A 17849-nucleotide genomic window follows, 5' to 3' on the forward strand; every position below is an offset into this window, starting at 1 on the left:
ACTATTTGTTGATTGTTAAAGAATTATTAGACTTCAAATAGTTGATGAGTTGTCCAAGTGGGAGACTACTGCGTTGAATGCCCATGATCATTAACCAATTGGTAATATTTCTAATGATGGCATGGTCCTTTTGGGTTGCTTTCATGATCCAATTTAGCAATAAGGAATTTAAAGAAAATAATTTATTACCATATTATGAATTAATAAATTTATTGCAAATTATTTAGGAATTAATTAAATAGTTTTAATTAATTAAATGTGTTGGATATTTATTAAACATTAGTAATTAATTGGAATATTCCAAAAGCTTTTAGAATATGGTAGGGAACGAATCTATCCTAAGGATAAAGGATATGAACCAGCTTGAATAATGATAAGGATTATCCTTACGAACTGGAATTTAGATAGATACTATAAATTATGATTTTAGAGATCGAACCCTGGCACACATTTTTGCCTTTACTAAATTTTGTTCAGCCCTTTCTCTTTTACTCTATCCATTTTAACGAAAATTTGAGCAAACAAGTTTGTTGCTATAGGGAGCAAACAAGTTCGTTGCTAAGACAAGTAAATAAGTTTCCAGTAATAAAAGTTTGTTGCTATAATGAGAAACAAAGTTCATTGCTATAATGTGAAACAGAGTTTATAGCAATAAAGTTTTTTCTCATTATAACAACGAAGTTTTATTAATAGAGACTTATTTACTTGTATTGGCAATGAACTTGTTTGCTCCTTGTAACAACAATGTAACACCCTAATTCCCAGGTATTAAATTTAAAGCTTATATTCACATTCTTTGATCTACTCAGCGAGTTGGATGCCCCAACTCGTCGTGCAGAAGTGGATCAGGCCACGTGATTTAGGAGGTCTACTTGACGAGTTGGAGGACCCCAACTCGACGAATAGGAGCTGGAAAATGAAACCCTGATTTTCACGGTTTGACACCCAATTTAAAGGGTTATTAGCCTCCCTCTGCCTCCCTTACCGTCCCCTTGGGCTCATAAAACCCTAATCGCGCCTACTCTCCATTTTTGTGTGTTCAGAAGCTTGGAAGGCGGATGTTGTGAAGAGAACTTGAAGTCTAAGGAGCTTGGAACAAGGAGAAGCTTGTGGATTTGATTTCTACTTCATCTTAGCATCATCTTGAAGGTAACAAGTCGTTACCTTGACTTCTCTCTAGCTAGATCTCCACCTACAAAGGTTTTGGGCTATTTCTAGTTTGTTGTGGAGTTATTTCTGGATTTAGGCGTGATCTGAAGTTGTAACTTTAGATCTGGACTCCTCTAGTCCCTTATAGTCATAAAGTTCCAGTCTTTAGTAAGTTATGGCCTTCTCCTTACATAGAACTTCTTCTTTTTCTTGAGTTTGGCCTTTAAGACCTTACATGCACTTAAAGTTTGCAACTTTACATGGTAAATATACCTTTGGAAACTAGATCTATAATTTGGATCTTTAGGGTAGCTTAAAAACATCTAAAAGAGAAATAGACTAAAGGGACTCAACGAGTTGCAATGTCAACTCGACGAGTCAGATGAAGAATGGTCGTTTTGGGTTTCCACATGGACTCAGTGAGTTAGTGAGATGACTCGACGAGTTAGTAAGGGTTTCCCCGACATTTGGACATCGCATGGACGCGATGAGTTATTTGGAAACTCAGCGAGTCAACTAGGGTTTTCACGATTTCTCGCGTTCTAGAAGAACTCAATGATTCAGTGGACTACACTTGACGAGTTGGGTCACCATGGACTCTTGACCATGACCGTTGACTTTGTCTATGACCAAGGGCTACCCAGTTTGACTTCTAAGGGTATTTTGGGAATTTATGAAAGTGGATCATTGGCGGATGTAGTTGATTGAGTTTGGAGTTTTATTTGGGGAGTTTGACATTTATCATCCCGAGCTACTTGTGAGGTGAGTTCTTCTCACTATATCTCAAGGTTTAAGGCACCAATGCCGGCCCTTTCCGGATTTGTATCCGGGTTTATTGCATGTTGATATGCTAGTGACCTGTTAGGTCGGTATCTTGGTAAATAGGATGATGTTATGCTAGTGACATGTTAGGTCGGTATCCTGGCATATAGGATGATGCTATGTTAGTGACCTGTTAGGTCGGTATCCGGGTATATAGGATGATGCTATTATTAGTGATCTGTTAGATCGGTTTGATTGTTCTATATGCTAGCGTATGACCTTTATGTGCACATGATTGTTTGATTTGGGGGTTGGGTTGAGGCGGAACTGCTTTATGCTGAAGGCCAACATACCAGGGGCAGACCGGATAGACTGCTGACCCATGCGGGCATACTAGTTAGGCTGAAGGCCCGACGAGCGGTCTGGATAGGCTGAAGGCCCTAAGAGGTGGTCCAGACGTGTTGATGGCTCAGAGAGCGGTCAAGATAGACTGATGGCCCTGCGATGCGGTCCAGTTAGGATGATGCCTCATTATGTATGTTGTTTGCTTATATGATATGATTATGACTATATGATGTTGGTATTTTAGAGGAACTCTCTAAGCTTCAGGGTTACAGTTGTTGATTTTTATGGGTGTTACAAGTTGGTATCAGAGCCTTGGTTTGAGTGAATTGGAGGAAACACTCGTATGTCTCCAGTCTTAAACAAAGGAAAATATTTTAAAATGATTTTTCAAATGGTTTTCAAAATAATAAAAGAGGATGCAAGTGTACGATCAACCAAGTCCAGTAAGTAAGCCCCAAAATACCTTACGAATTATTTGATTTTGTGATATGATAGAACAACATGCTAGTACTAGGATAGGGATCTTATGGAATTTCATGATAGAATTGCCTAATTATCTGATGCCTGATAGCCTAGGATTTTTCCTTATATGAAATTGACATAATTACTATAGTTGTTTAGTGTATGTATCACAACCGTATATAATTAAGATCTTATAGCCTGAGAATGTTTGGTTTGGCCTTATTTCCTGTTATTGTTCGATTAAGGGCTTAGGGTAGGATCAAGTATTCGAAAGTCTATAGAGTCCAGCGTTATGTATGGCTAGCATACACGAGTGCTGCAGGGTTGGTGGAAGTTTCATGGGTGGGTTGTGCGGGGTCAGTAAGCCAGTTATGATATATTTACACTTCCTCTAGGAGTGAGGATTGAGCGAGCGCCATGCTTATGTATATTGTTAGGGCGTTGTGATGATACTTGAGACAAATATGGGTTGGTGTGGAAGGTAGTATGGAATGTTTGAAAGCACGGGACCCACACACGTAGCAAGGAAGTCACAACCCCTAGGGCTTTGTTGCGAGTTGGTTCCTAGATTATTATATGGAATATTTGATATCTTCCTAGTATATTTTTTTAGCATGGTGGTTATGAGACGCTTTGTGACGAGATCCCAATCAGGATCAAGAGATGGTGGTTAGGAGGGACCCGCAATGCCCGAGGTCATTAGTCAGATAAGGTCGGATGAGCTCGACGCCAGGATTCGAGAGATCCTGCATGATCAGGTTGCTACTCTATTCCGAACACAGTTTCCAAAGATGTGTGGGTCTATTAAGACCGCCGTGGTTGAGTACTTTCATGAGCACTATGTACCCATTGTTGAGACGGCTGTCGCAACAGCTACAACAACTTTTATGGCGGTAGGGGAGGAGCCAGTCGGGCTTTTTAGTACCGGGATTTCGATAACATGAAGCCCCCGAATTTTGAGGGGATTCAGGACTTGATTATAGCCATAAGGTGGTTGTATGATGTAAAGGGGTGTTTCTTCACGTGCTCATGTCCTACTGACCATAAGGTCAGATGTGCCTTGAACCTGCTGAGGTCCGGGGCAAAGGACTGGTGGAGGTTGATGAGGGGTCATACACTAATGATCAGAGAGTTGCGGTTACTTGGGAGCAGGTCAGGGATATGTTTCGCGTTGGCTACATTCTGTGGGTTGAGCGGGAGCGGTTAGCTCAGGAGTTTCTGGAATTGAGGTAGGGTACGGAGACGGTGATAGAGATCACACACATGTTTGCTGAGAGGGTGATGTTTTTCTCAGAGTTTGCTTCTGAATAGGCTCAGATGAGACGTTATCTAAGCAAGCTCAAGAATGACATCTTTCAGTTTGTTGCTACCCAACATTGTGATATATTGTTGGAGTTATAGGAGGTCGCTAGGCGGTGGGAGCTTGAGATCGAGTTACAGTTTTCGGAGTAGGGACAGGCCCCGATGCAGTCGAAGCTAGTGCCAAAGCGGTGTAAGACCGCTGATTCTAGGTTGGGAGGCCAGCAGGGCCGCACTTGTGGTAAGCGCAGGAAGGTTCACTCGGCGGTTTGCAGATCGAGTAGTGCGTGCCGCAAATGTGGCAAAGAGGCACATTTTGTGAGGGATTGTCGCCAGCCAACCCCGATTCAGGATATGAGGATCTGCTACCACTGCCATCAGGATGGTCATGTGAAGGCCAACTGTCCACAGATTGGTGCCAGGCCGGCACATGCTCCATCACCGACTATACTGAGGGTTACTGACGGGAGTCAGGGTAGAGCTGCGCCCCCGAGGGCTCAGTGACGTTCCTTCCAAGTTACGACAGAAGAGGCCAGGGCAGCACCAGACGTGGTTGCTAGTATGTTTCTATCTCTTATATTACTGATTATATTCGTTTTATTCTTATATATGTTGTACCATGTTAGGTACATTCTTAGTGAACTCCTTACCTGCTTTGGTATTATTCGACTCAGGGGCGATTCTGTCGTTTGTCTCTCAGTAGCTCATTAGGGAGTTCGGTTTGCCAGTAGGAGAGCTAGAGTGTGCGTTGCGAGTCTCTATCGCTAACAAACATGGGATTTCTACTTCTTTAGTCTATCAGGGTTGAGTGTTGGAGATCTTCGGGTTATCTTTCCTGATATACTTGATTCTGATTCCCATGGGTAATGTATGTGTGATCGTAGGTATGGATTGGTTTAGTCGCTTTGGTGCCATGATCGACTGCAAGGTTCAGCGAGTGGTAGTTCGAACCCCAAATGGGGGAGAATTGGTTGTCTACAGTGAGGGCACCAGGTTGGGTTCAGGGTTCTGCTCAGCCTTCAGGGCTCGACAGTATATTCAGCATAGGTGTGCGGGTTATCTAGCGTACATGGTGGATATGCGGGTCAGGGAAGACCATGGTTTCAGAGGTTCCAGTAGTCAGGGAGTTCGCTGACATTTTTCCGGAGGAGTTACCCGTAGTGCCTCTGGAAAGGGATGTTCGGTTTAGGATCGACCTAGTTCCATATGCGGCCCCTATCACCAAGTCGTCGTACCGATTGGGACCACCAGAGATGCAGGACCTGTCGTCTTAGCTGCAGTAACTGCTGAGCAAGCAATTCATTCGTCCTAGCAGTTCTGTGTGGAGAGCACCGATTTTCTTTGTCAAAAAGTAGGATGGTTCACACCGGATTTGCATCGATTATAGGGAGCTGAACAAGTTGACGGTGAAGAACCGTTATCCCTTCCCGCATATTGATGTTCTCTTTGATCAGTTATAGGGAGCATCTTGGTTTTCCAAGATAGATCTGAGGTCTGGGTACCATCAGGTTAGGGTTAGGGAGGAGGACGTGGACAAGACTGCGTTCCGGACTCGTTATCGGCATTACGATTTCGTGGTGATGCCATTTGGACTCACCAACGTGCTAGCGGTGTTCATGAACCTGATGAATCGGGTCTGCAGATCGATACTCGATCGCTCAGTCATTATGTTCATAGAAAATCTTGGTGTACTCCAAGACCTGACCCGAGAGCAGCATGAGGAGCATCTTCGAGAGCTATACGGAGTTTTGAGGCGAGAACGACTTTATGCCAAGTTCTTGAAGTGCGAGTTTTGGTTATGAGAGCTTTAGTTTCTTGAACATATCATTAACTAGGAGGGGATTTTGGTCGATCCTGCCAAAATCGAGGCAGTTATGCAGTGGGAGGTTCCGAAATCTCCCTCGGATATCAGGAGCTTCTTGGGATTGGTAGGGTACTACCGGAGATTCATACAGGATTTCTCCAAGATTGCAGTACCCCTCACTCGTCTGACGAGGAAGGGGGTGGATTTCTAGTGGGGCCCTGAGCAGCAGAGGGTGTTTAATACCCTCAAACAATGACTTTGCGAGGCTCTAGTTTTGACTCTCCTGGTGGGAGCTGAGGATTTGTAGTGTTTTGTGATGCATCCATCATCGGACTGCGAGTGGTCCTCATGCAGAGATGACGGGTGATAGCCTTCACGTCGCGGCAGTTCAAGCCACACGAGACGAGATACCATACTCATGATCTGGAGTTGGGAGCGGTGGTATTCACTCTCAAGATTTAGAGACATTACCTCTATGGGGTCTGCTGCACCATATACATGAACCATAAGAGTCTAAGGCACATCATGGATCTGCCAAACCTGAACATGAGACAGCGCAGGTAGCTTGACGTGGTCAAGGATTATGACTGCGAGCTCCTTTTCCATCCGGGTAAAGCGAACGTGGTTGCAAACGTTCTGAGCCGCAAGTCAGCTGGATCCTCTACTCCAGCAACATTTATGAGGATATAATTGGATTCTACACTAGTGAGTTTGATCAGGGAAGCTCAGACTGAGGGTATGCGATATGAGAATCCGAAGCTTGAGAGGATTAGGGGTGAGGACACTCGGTTTGTGTAAGATTGTCGAGAATTTTTTACCCGTTGCGGTCGGGTTTAGGTTCTGATGTCTGGTGGGGTCAGACAGATTCTTCTGGAGGATGTTCATAAGTTTCGCTTCTCTATTCACCCGGGGGCCACCAAGATGTATCGGGACTTATGATTAAGTTATTGGTGGCCATGCATGAAGAGGGAGATCGCATGGTATGTTAAGAGGTGCTTGACATGTCTGATGGTCATGGCCGAGCATCAGAGGCCGCATGGTCAGCTACAGCCTCTGGAGATTCCCATGTGGAAATGTATAACATCCATAAAAAAATCATGCCAAGTTTCAACTTTTTAAAAATGTTTCAAAACCATTAATCATTACAAAACTTGTTTTCAAAATAGTATGATATCATAGTATCCCATAAACAAAGTCATAAACAGGACGAGTTGTACGATCACACATTTTCCTTCCCGCGATCATCTAATGTACCTGAAACAAAACTGAAACTGTAAGCCCAAAGCTTAGTGAGTTCCCCCAAAATATAGATACACTGCAACTAACACATATACGAATGAAAACATGTACTCGGTCCACAATGTTACAGACTGGATTACCCCTGGGCCTGCAATGTGAGTCTAGATTGCCTTCCAGGCCCATATCTCACATCTGGATGGCCACCGAGCCCATAGTACTTGTATGGCATGCCCTACCCGACCCTCAGCTCATATCTGGAATGCTCCCGAGTCCTCAGTATGAGTGTGACATGCCCCGCTCGGCCCTTAACTCATATGTAGAATACTCCCAAGTCCTCAGTATGAGCCTGGCATGCCCCGCCCAGCCCTCAGCTCATATCTGGGATACTCTAGGGTTTGTTGGCTACTGCACGGAGCAGTACAACCTCAACCTAACCCACATAATACGTCGACATATAACGTAACAAATGCACATACAAATAATCAGGTAATAACACAGGTAGTCCTACAGATCTACCTACTGGCATAGCATCTAACACGCATAACTAACTCATACTCACCATAATGCAAATGCTAGGATATCATATCCAATGGGCCGACATTGGTTCCTTAGACCCCTTAGTATAGTGAGGATAACTCGCCTCACAACTGTCGCGCTGAAGTGATAAGCTCAACTCTCGGATCTGTTGGATTAATGTCTAAGTCCATAACTATTATTGGTAAGACATGACCCGACCCGGCATGGTCCATTTAGGTTGCATGGCATCTTGTCACACCCCAAAACCGAAACGGCGAAAACGTTCGGGGACGTAGGACGTTATGTACAGTATCACAACAATGCAAAGTAGTAAACAAGCAACAACATCATCCATTGCATTAATAGTATAATTTTAATTACAAGCATTCTTTCATAGTATAAGACAACATAATGAACAATCAAAATAGAATAGGAGTCTTGATTTCTCCGTCTTCACAAAACCTGGTTGTCGTACCTATCTATTTGTGACCTGAGAATACAAGTATTTTGAAAGGGAGTATCAGCAATAAAGCCGGTGAATTCATAAGTATCAATGTGTCATAGATTTGTAAAACTGGAAAGTAAGTACTTGTGAACATTTGGAAAAAGTTTGTATAAGTATGAACTATTTGAAAGTAGTTTGAAAACATTTGAATACCCTAGCAGATCCCTATGATTTCTATTAGTATAAAGAGTAGTCTTCTACCAAGACTAGACTGTTTTGAAAGTAACAAAAATGGTTTTTCCTTTGTATGACTACTATTAACAAAATATATAGTCTACTTCGTCGTTTATGTGAATGTATCACAAAATAAAGGTAATACGAAAAATATAGCCATGTAAGTGTCATCCTTTTGTATTAGGATCAACCCGAAATCGCGACTGCCGAAATAGTATTAACCTTGAACGTCCGTAGATGATCATTATCCTCTGTAGCAAATAGCAGGGTGTAGGAATGGTTAGTCCCGTAATGGTACCCTAATATAAGTATTATCCGTAGGCATTCATAGATGTTCATTACCACTGTCGCTAACAGTTGGGTGCCGGAATGGTTAGTCCCGTCTTAGTAAGTAAGTAGTCTTCTCATAAGACCCGCTGTAAGTAAGTAATAATATGATTGGTAGTCCCTATTCTACATTTGGGACTAAAGGTGACTTCCACCATGAATCGCTAGGTCGAAATCCATATTTATTACCAAATCATATATATAAGCCCAAACTATACCTATAATAGCTCACTAGGGATATATGAACGTATACCTTTGCTACCCAAAGGTACTGAACCGACTAATCAGAACTATTATGTTCGTATATGTACACATGATATATAACTATATATTTAAACGACCTTCAGACGGATAGCCGATACCCTACCAGACCACATCCCAACGAGGAAAAGGAAATAAAGAGGGTTAGCCTTCTTAAGTCCTTTAAACATTACTTATATAACTATACATATACATGCATGCTTTTAACAAGGTATCTATGTAAAGGTATCATGTAAGTGTATCGAAATAAGTGTATCCAAGTAAACGTATCTCTTCCTATAGCATTTAGTATAGACTAATGTATGAACTGACTCTGGTGTAATTCCTTGTAATAGGAATAGCAAGTAGTATCTCCTAACTATACCTATAATAGTTACTAGTAATGTACAAGTATCAATGAAGGTATACCTTTGCTAACCAAAAATACTGAAATTGACTGAATGCACTTTTATGTCTACATATGTATACATGATATATAACGAATATTTAGACGACATTCGGATGGATAACCGTTACCCCAAGTCCTTTAAACATTTCTTATATAACTATACATATATGACATGCATTTGATAATATAAAAGCATAAAAGGAGTTTTGTAAAACCTTTGAAAATGATTAATATCTAAGAAAAGATCGACTTGATGTCAATTTATAAAACGGTTTGAAAGTGTTTTGTTTGAATAAACAGTTGAAGTATAAAGAAAACCCTTGGTTTGAAATACATTTGTAACAGAGTTTGAAAAGAAACATACAGTGTATAAAGCAGTTTGATAAAAAGTTTTAAACATATAAAAACGTTTAAGAAAGTCGTTTGAAGAAATCTGTTTGGTAAAATAGCTAACGTATAGTAAATCCATTTGCATGTTAGTTATTAATCACATGTGATTGATATAATAACTAGCATGATTCAACTTGTATTCCCCCCATAAAGCATTTAAAAACATTTAGAAACATTTAAAAGGTTAATTCAAGGGGTATGAACTCACTTGTAGTTAGCGGTTTGGATGAACTGAAGATGTAGGATTGCTAGGTGTCAAGTGAGGACTTGAACACACTCTATGATCCTAGTTAATATATAATATCACATATATGTATCCAATTAGTCTTCAAACAACTAATAACCAAATTTAAGACACACTAGCACATGCTAAACACCTTATACATGTGTTATAAGTCCCAAGGATTGCATCTAAGTGTTGTAGGGAAAGGCTAGTGTTCTTGGGGTTAAAGGAAAACTCCATTAGGGAGTTTACGGTTTTGTGGTCACTAAAAAAAGAGTTTACGGTAGTAAACCCTTGATTTTACGGCCGTAAGCTCATACACTTTTGACCATATGATGGTTTGAACCCTTAAAAGTCCCTAGAAGCTTTTCTACTTGAAATATGTGACTAAGGAAGGAACTAGGGCACCATTTCACTCCTATTTGGAGTTTACAGTCCCTAAACCATTTTCCTTTGAGTTTACTACCGTAAAATCATAAGGTTTGTGGTATTTTGGGGGTTTTCAAGCCCATAGCTCATCAAAGAATGGAACCATGTTAGTTACTAAGGCATAGGAAGGAAATTTGTGTCATTTATACATACTTTCAGGTATTTACGGTTTTGGGAGCTCCCCAAACCGTAAACACATATAGATGAGAGATTTTTGTGCCTTTTTATGTGATAAACGCATCAAGGAAGGATCTAGACATGTCCCTAAGGCATTGTGAAGGACTAAGGCACGCTAGGGCACCCTTTGGCACATTTACTTAGTGTTTAGGTTTCAAGGACTTCTTGAACCGTGAACACCTTGTTCTTGGTGTTTTGGAAATCTAAACAAAACACGAAATTTGATGGATGAAAAGATGTATAATCACTAGTTGTTATGATTTCTAATATCTAATATATTAATATATAATCATATTATTTAATTAGTATTGATCAAGAATTAATTTATAATTAATTAAGTGATTAAAATGGAACTAATTAAATATGGACTCTTAGATATATATGTGTGATCGGCCAAGTTCATTTAGGTTGGGCTAAGCTTTTATGGATACTCCATGGAGTGTTTAACCCATGTATCATATGAAATGAAGGGTCATGGGTTTAACCCTAATCACCACACTATATAAAGATGTCCTTGGTTGGTGAAATTTGCACTAGTGTGTGTACACAAAAGGTTAAGGCCGATTTCACTAGAGAGAAACAAAGTATCCGTATTCTCAACGTTATTCCAGGTGTTCATGGTGTTGTGTGAACCATTTGAGGTGTCACACTTGGGGCACTAGGCACTCAAGCTTCATGAAGACAAGTTACATCAAAAAGGTATGTATTATATCTATTTTATTACCCAAGTATAGGATATTTGTATGCTAGTATAGGATAATATCTTGGAAACTTCATATTTGCATGTATAATAGAGAAAACATAGATCCAAGGTATTTAGGGTTGTATGTGCACCATAGGATGTTGTAGTATACTAAAACCCAACAGTGGTATCAAAGCCATGGGTTGTTTTCTGTTATATTCATGCAAATGTTTGATTTTCCAAGTTGAAAAAAAAGGAAACAAAAACATGAAGTTTGTCAAATTTTAAGATAATTACTTGTTTTGTGAAAAACTAATTATTTGTAAAATTTGAATCATTTTCTGCATGAGTTGAATTAGGTCAATTTAGTAAAGGATAAAATGATATGATTATTTTATTAGTTTTAAAAGTTTGATCTAAATGTTTTAAGGGGCTACAAATTTTGTCATAAAATTTTGGAGCTCAAAAAGTTTTTTTTAAAGTTGTGATCTTAAGTGTTTTGAAACCTCCATAAGTTATGGATATGAAAAGGTTTTAAAAAAATTGATTCAAAGTTTTATTAAGTTACAAAATTTGGTGTAAATGTTTTAAAGAATTCCATAACTTATTTTGAAGTTATGGAACATGAAAAGTTTCTTCATAAAACAAGCATTTAACTCCATAAGTTATGGATTACCAAAAGTTTTATGTTTCCTTGATTTATTAGTTATTTTAGATTAATGAATTTTTTTTTTATGTTTTAGTTGTCTTCAATCCTAATTAATCTAGAGGTAGTTCATAAAATGTGTTTTTGTAACTTGCCCTCAAGTTACATAAAAGGTCATATTTATGAATCTTAAAACTCATAAAAGTGTCATAGGTTACATAAAAAAAAATAAAGAGTCTTTTTCATTAAATAGTATTATGACTCCATAATTTGTCCTCAAGTTATGGATGTTTAAGAGTCACTTCTTTAAAAGTGTTATTAAAGAATAAGAGGTTACATAAAAAAATATTTATATATATGTATAAGAGTAAAGTTGTCTTACCATTAGTAGGCCTCATTCATGAAGTCGGTCTATAAAGGGGGGTATAAGGTTACTGCCTATAAAATGGCAGTTTAATGGGTGTCTACTCTCGCCCACCGCTTCCTTGACCGGTGGAGGTGTTGGGTTAGTGTCTAAGGCTGCAACTATATTAGGCAAGTATTTGACCCGATTGTGCAACTTGACAGGATGATTTATTATGAGAGAGTAAATATTATTAATATAGTATGAGAATAATATAAGGAATAATAATATTGTTATTTGATTAGTATATGTCATAAATTAATTAGTATTAAGTTGGTGACTTAAAGAGATTAATTAAATAAGAGGGTATAAACTGTCAATTGATTGATAGTTACACTTTGGGCTGTAAATCCTTATTGGATAGAGGATGGACGGATTCTAGGGCTTGGGATAGCCTCAAATTCGTCCAAGGCTTATCTAAGGAAAGGATTTGGATTGCTTTAAGGAAAGATTATCCAATTAGGGTTTAAGGGTGAAACCCTAGGAGCCTTACAAGTATAAATAGACCCCTAGGGCAAGGGAAATCGACACCTCTGCTAAATCAAAGAACCCCTGGCCGATTTCTAATCCCTCTCCTCTCTCTCAAATCATCCTCCTTGCTAGTTGGTGTTTGTAAGCCATTAGAGGAGTGACAATTGTGACTCTAGAGCTCCAAGACAACAAGATCAAAACAAGAGATTCAAAGGTAAACTTCTAGATCTGATTTTGTATTGTTCTTATACCTAATTAGTCATTAGAAGTCTTGGATTCAAAGCATGTTTAATTAGAGAAACCTAGATCAAAGCATTAGGGATTTGCATGCACACATAGGAAAGTTCTTATGGCAAAAACCCATTAGTGGTATCAGAGCCTAGATTGGTTTCTATTAAATTGATGCATAATTGTTTATTTCTTGCTTGCAAAATTCGAAATTTTGTTGTTCTGTGTCATAAAATCGACGATTCCCATGGTGGACTCGACGAGTTGGCCTAACTCGACGAGTCCAGTTGGGAACTCGACGAGTCCGAGCCTCAGGAAGGGCCAGATTCGGGATTTTTTGATATTTATCTTATGGAAACTTTCCTTTATCATATTAGATCAACACTGATCCGATTTTTTGATATATATGACTATAATCTTGATCTAATTAAAGATATTTATCAATTAATAAAATATTTAATTTCCTTATGTGATAATTAATTAGTTATTTTGATTAAATTGGTAAATTATCTTGCAAGAACTCATTAAATAAATCAAATATGGATAATTATGGAATTAATTGTTAATTGAGATTATTTGTTATTTGATCCTCCATGTTTTAAATTTTTAAAACTTGTCCTCAAGTTTTGGAATTTATGTTTTGTGATTAAAAGTTTTAATTTAGAAAATTTAAATTTCAAACCCTAGAATTTTACAAGTTTAAAATACAACCCTATACTAATATATTACTACAAGGTTGCGGCCTATAAAATGGTGCTTAATGGGTGTACACTCACACCCACCGCTTGCTTGATCGGTGGAGGGTCGTTAGCCGAACGGGTAGGATAGGGCAACCTCATCCTCTGTCACACCCCAAAACCACGAACGGCGGAAACATTCAGGGGTGGAGGACGTCATGTACAGTATCACACCAGTGTAATATAATAAACAAGAAACAACATCATCCATTGCATTATCAGTAGAGTTTTAATACACGTGTGTTCTTTCATAATGTACGACAATAAAATAAATAATCAAAATAAGGCGAGTCTTGTCTGTGCTCCATCTTCTCCAAAAACATGGCCATCGCACCTGTCTAACTGATGACCTGGGAATACAAGTTATTTTGAAAGCGAGTATCAGCTTTAAAGTTTGTGAATTCATAAGTATTTATGTGTTATTGTCCTGTTTTGGAATGTTGTTAAGAATGTCGTATTAATCCTTAAATAGAACAATTGATATAAGTATGAAATGTGGTCTTCTACCAACACCCGAATGTTTTGTTATGACAAAGTAAAATGATAGGTTTTCCTTTCTATTGACTAGTACTAAGAGTAATTAGTCTAACTCATCGTTTATGTGAATATATCACAAAATAAAGTAAAATAGGAAAATGATATGATAGTCTTCTACCAAAACCTAAACGTTTTGTAAGTAAAATGATAGTTTTTCCTTTCTATCGACTAGTACTAAGAGTACTTAGTCTAACTCATCGTTTATGTGAATATATCACAAAATAAAGTAAAATAGGAAAATGATATGATAGTCTTCTACCAAGACCCTAATGTTCTGTAAGTAAAATGATAGTTTTTCCTTTCTATCGACTAGTACTAAGAGTACTTAGTCTAACTCATCATTTATGTGAATATATCACAAAATAAAGTAAAATAGGAAAATGATATGATAGTCTTCTAGCAAGACCCTAATGTTCTGTAAGTAAAATGATAGTTTTTCCTTTCTATCGACTAGTACTAACAGTACTTAGTCTAACTCATCATTTATGTGAATATATCACAAAATAAAGTAAACAGGAAAAATATAATCATGTAAGTGTTATTATCTGGGGTTACCAGGATAAACATGACATCGCCGAAGCGAAAGATAGACCCTATGGACATCCGAAGAGTGTCCCCTCATCCTCTATAGCGGCAGCAGGGTGGAGGGAGGGTTAGTCCCGACATCGATCTCCTAATACCGATTGTTAACCTAATGATCCTCCGAAGATTCACATCTCATCCACTGTTGCAACAGTTGGACAGAGGGATGGTTAGTCCCGTCACTGACTACTAAGTAAGTAACAACCTTAAACATCCGTAGACATTTATCGACCACTGGTGCTAATCAGTGGGGTTCGGAATGGTATGTCCCGCCAAATTATCCCAGTGGACTGGGATAGGAAAGATATTTTACACAGTAAGTACTAATAAATCATCCTCGTAGTTCTAAGTACAAGTATCCAGGTAAGTAAATACAGGATAATGCACCTAAGTAATAGTGTTCCTGTATGGTATTCATGTAAGTGTGTTTATGTAACAGGTAAGTATATGTAAACATATTCATGTATCATGTAATCCCAAGTAAGTGTACTCATGTATCATGTAAGGTATTGGTATAGACTCCTGAATGAACTGACTCTTGTGTGATTCTTTGTAATAGGAATAAATGTTTGTTTCTTCTAACTATCCCTATGATAATTAACTGGAAAGTAATTGGTTGTTCAAGTATATTTATGCACCCTTGCTACCCAAGAGTATTGGAAACTAAATGAAGGGTGAAAACTATAATCTCTAACATATAAATGAACATATGCCCATAAGTATAGTTTGATTCAAGAAGGTAAAATAATGGTTTTGCAAGATATCTAGGAGTTTTGAACAATAATTAAGAGTGACTTGATGTCATTTTAATAAACATTTCAAAACTAATACTTTTGTTATCAAGGTATTTTAAGATAGAAAACCATTTCATGTGACACCTTTTGAAATATGTGAAATCTACTGAGTGAAAACACAGTTATAAAATACATAAGATTGATTTAATAACATACTGTTTTCTACTTGTATTCCCCCCATTAAAGCATTTAAAATCATTTAAAACATTGATTAAGGGGTATGAACTCACCTGTAGTTGGTGGTTCCGATGAAGTGGACGGTGTAGGATTGCTAGGTGTCAAGTGAGGACTTGTACACACACTACGATCCTAATGAACAGATAATCACACATAGGTGCACTCAATTAGTCTCAAATTACTAATTGATAATGTTAGGACATCCTAGACATAATAAACACTTTATATAAGTGTTTTAAGCCCTAAGGATTGCATCTAAGCTATTGTGGGACAAGGCACTTGTGTTTAGGGTTCCAAAGGACCGCATATATGAGTTTACTCCTCATATACCATCAAACATGGAGTTTACGGTTGTAAACTCTTCAGTTTACAGCCGTAAACTCCAAGACTCAATGTCTTTGGTTATTTTAAGGTGTTATATAATCCCTAGAATTATTCCAACTTGGTGGTTAAGTCCTTAGAAGGGTTTAAGGCATAGAAACACTCCATTTAGGAGTTTACGGCCCTAAGGACATTTCCCTTAGAGTTTGCGACCGTAAACTCTTAAGTATGGGTGTTTTTGATGCTTTCAAGTCTCTTGCACATGTGGTATAGGTTCTAGACTTTTATTCCAAGCATATGAAGGCCTTAGGGACACTTTGGTGCCCTTCTTTCGTGTTTACGGCCCAAGAACCATGTCTTGGCCGTAAACTCACTTTGGAAGGTGATTTTGATGTGTTTTGGTCCTTGATTTAAGTGGGAACAATTCCTAGTAAATGTCCAATGCTTTAGGTGCCTTAAAAGCACCCTTTTGTGCATGATTTTGGAGTTTACGGCCTAAGATACTCTTGCGCCGTGAACTCCCAAAATTGGGTGATTCTTGCTTGATTTCATGTCCCTAATACACTCCTATACAAGTCCAAAGCATTAGTATATCATGGGGGACAGTCTAGGCTCGGTTTCGGGAGTTTACCACCTAAGAACACCTTGCGGAGTAAACTCCTAAATCAAATGATTTAGCTATGTAATCTATGTTATGAACACATTTAAAGCCATATAATACTACTAGAGAGGGGTACTCACGATTTGGGATAAAAACCCGAAGATCCGTGAGAGAGAAAATGGCTTTTCTCTAGTTGGAAATGCGAATAATGAATGAATTTGGTTCAGAATTTTATTTATAGTCCTGAGATATTTTTGGCAGAAAATATTTTTATTCCTGAAATGATTTCTAATATAACCGAGTTTTGGAATAACAGTGTTCCACAAAACCCTAGTGCAACCACTCTCTTGAAAAACTGCCAAACTTATACCCGAAGTCTGGAATTTCACTAAAACTGTTCTAAGCTCTATTGTCTTGATATGTTTTGTTCAGAATGGAAATTTCGGGTTGTCACATCATCCCCTGTTAAAGGGAATTTCTTCCCGATATTAGAATTTAGATAAGGACGTAGGTGTAAAGGATCAAGTCGTTAGGTGAAAACTTCCTAATCGATTTGCTCTCGCGCTCCCAAGTGAAATCGGGTTCTCAGTTGGTATTCCAACGAACCTTCACTAATGGGCGACGGCGTTGCTTCGTTCGCTTGGCCACTCGGTCGAGGTTCACTACGGTCCTAATACGAAGGCAAGGATCTCATAAATCTCGATCTCGTCGAGAGGGATTACGAAAGTCCTAATGGAAGGATACTGTTTCAAGTTCGAGACGCGAAGGGGAAAATGTACGTTACTGAGTTCGCGGAGTAGGTCTAGTTTGTGAAATGCAGGACCGATTCTAGTAAGAATCTCGGAGGTCCTAACTATATTGGATTTTAGCTTTCCACGCTTTATGAAGCATATTAAGCCGTTCCCAGAGTGAGGTTTCCTAAAGAATTTGGTCTCTCACTTGGAATTCCAAATGTTCTTTCTCTCGATTACTTCCCAGTCAAGGGTCATCCCATGCTGGGTCAAAGTCGAAAGGGTTCCTGAAGTTTACGGGGAGTTCCTAATGGACTATGATAGTAGGTCTGTAAGACCTAGAATTTGGCAAATTTTCTGTCGGTGACTATGGTGCCGACAAATTCCCAACGGTTTTGGATAATTTGACAGAGTACTCAAGAATTCCCACAACACTAAAATTGTGTCTCAGGAAATTTGACTCTAAATTCCAAAACTCTTGTTCAGAGA

This window comes from Lactuca serriola, chromosome 4 (genome assembly GCF_051521515.1).
Source record: "Lactuca serriola cultivar US96UC23 chromosome 4, Lser_US96UC23_V15, whole genome shotgun sequence".
NCBI lineage: Eukaryota > Viridiplantae > Streptophyta > Magnoliopsida > Asterales > Asteraceae > Lactuca > Lactuca serriola.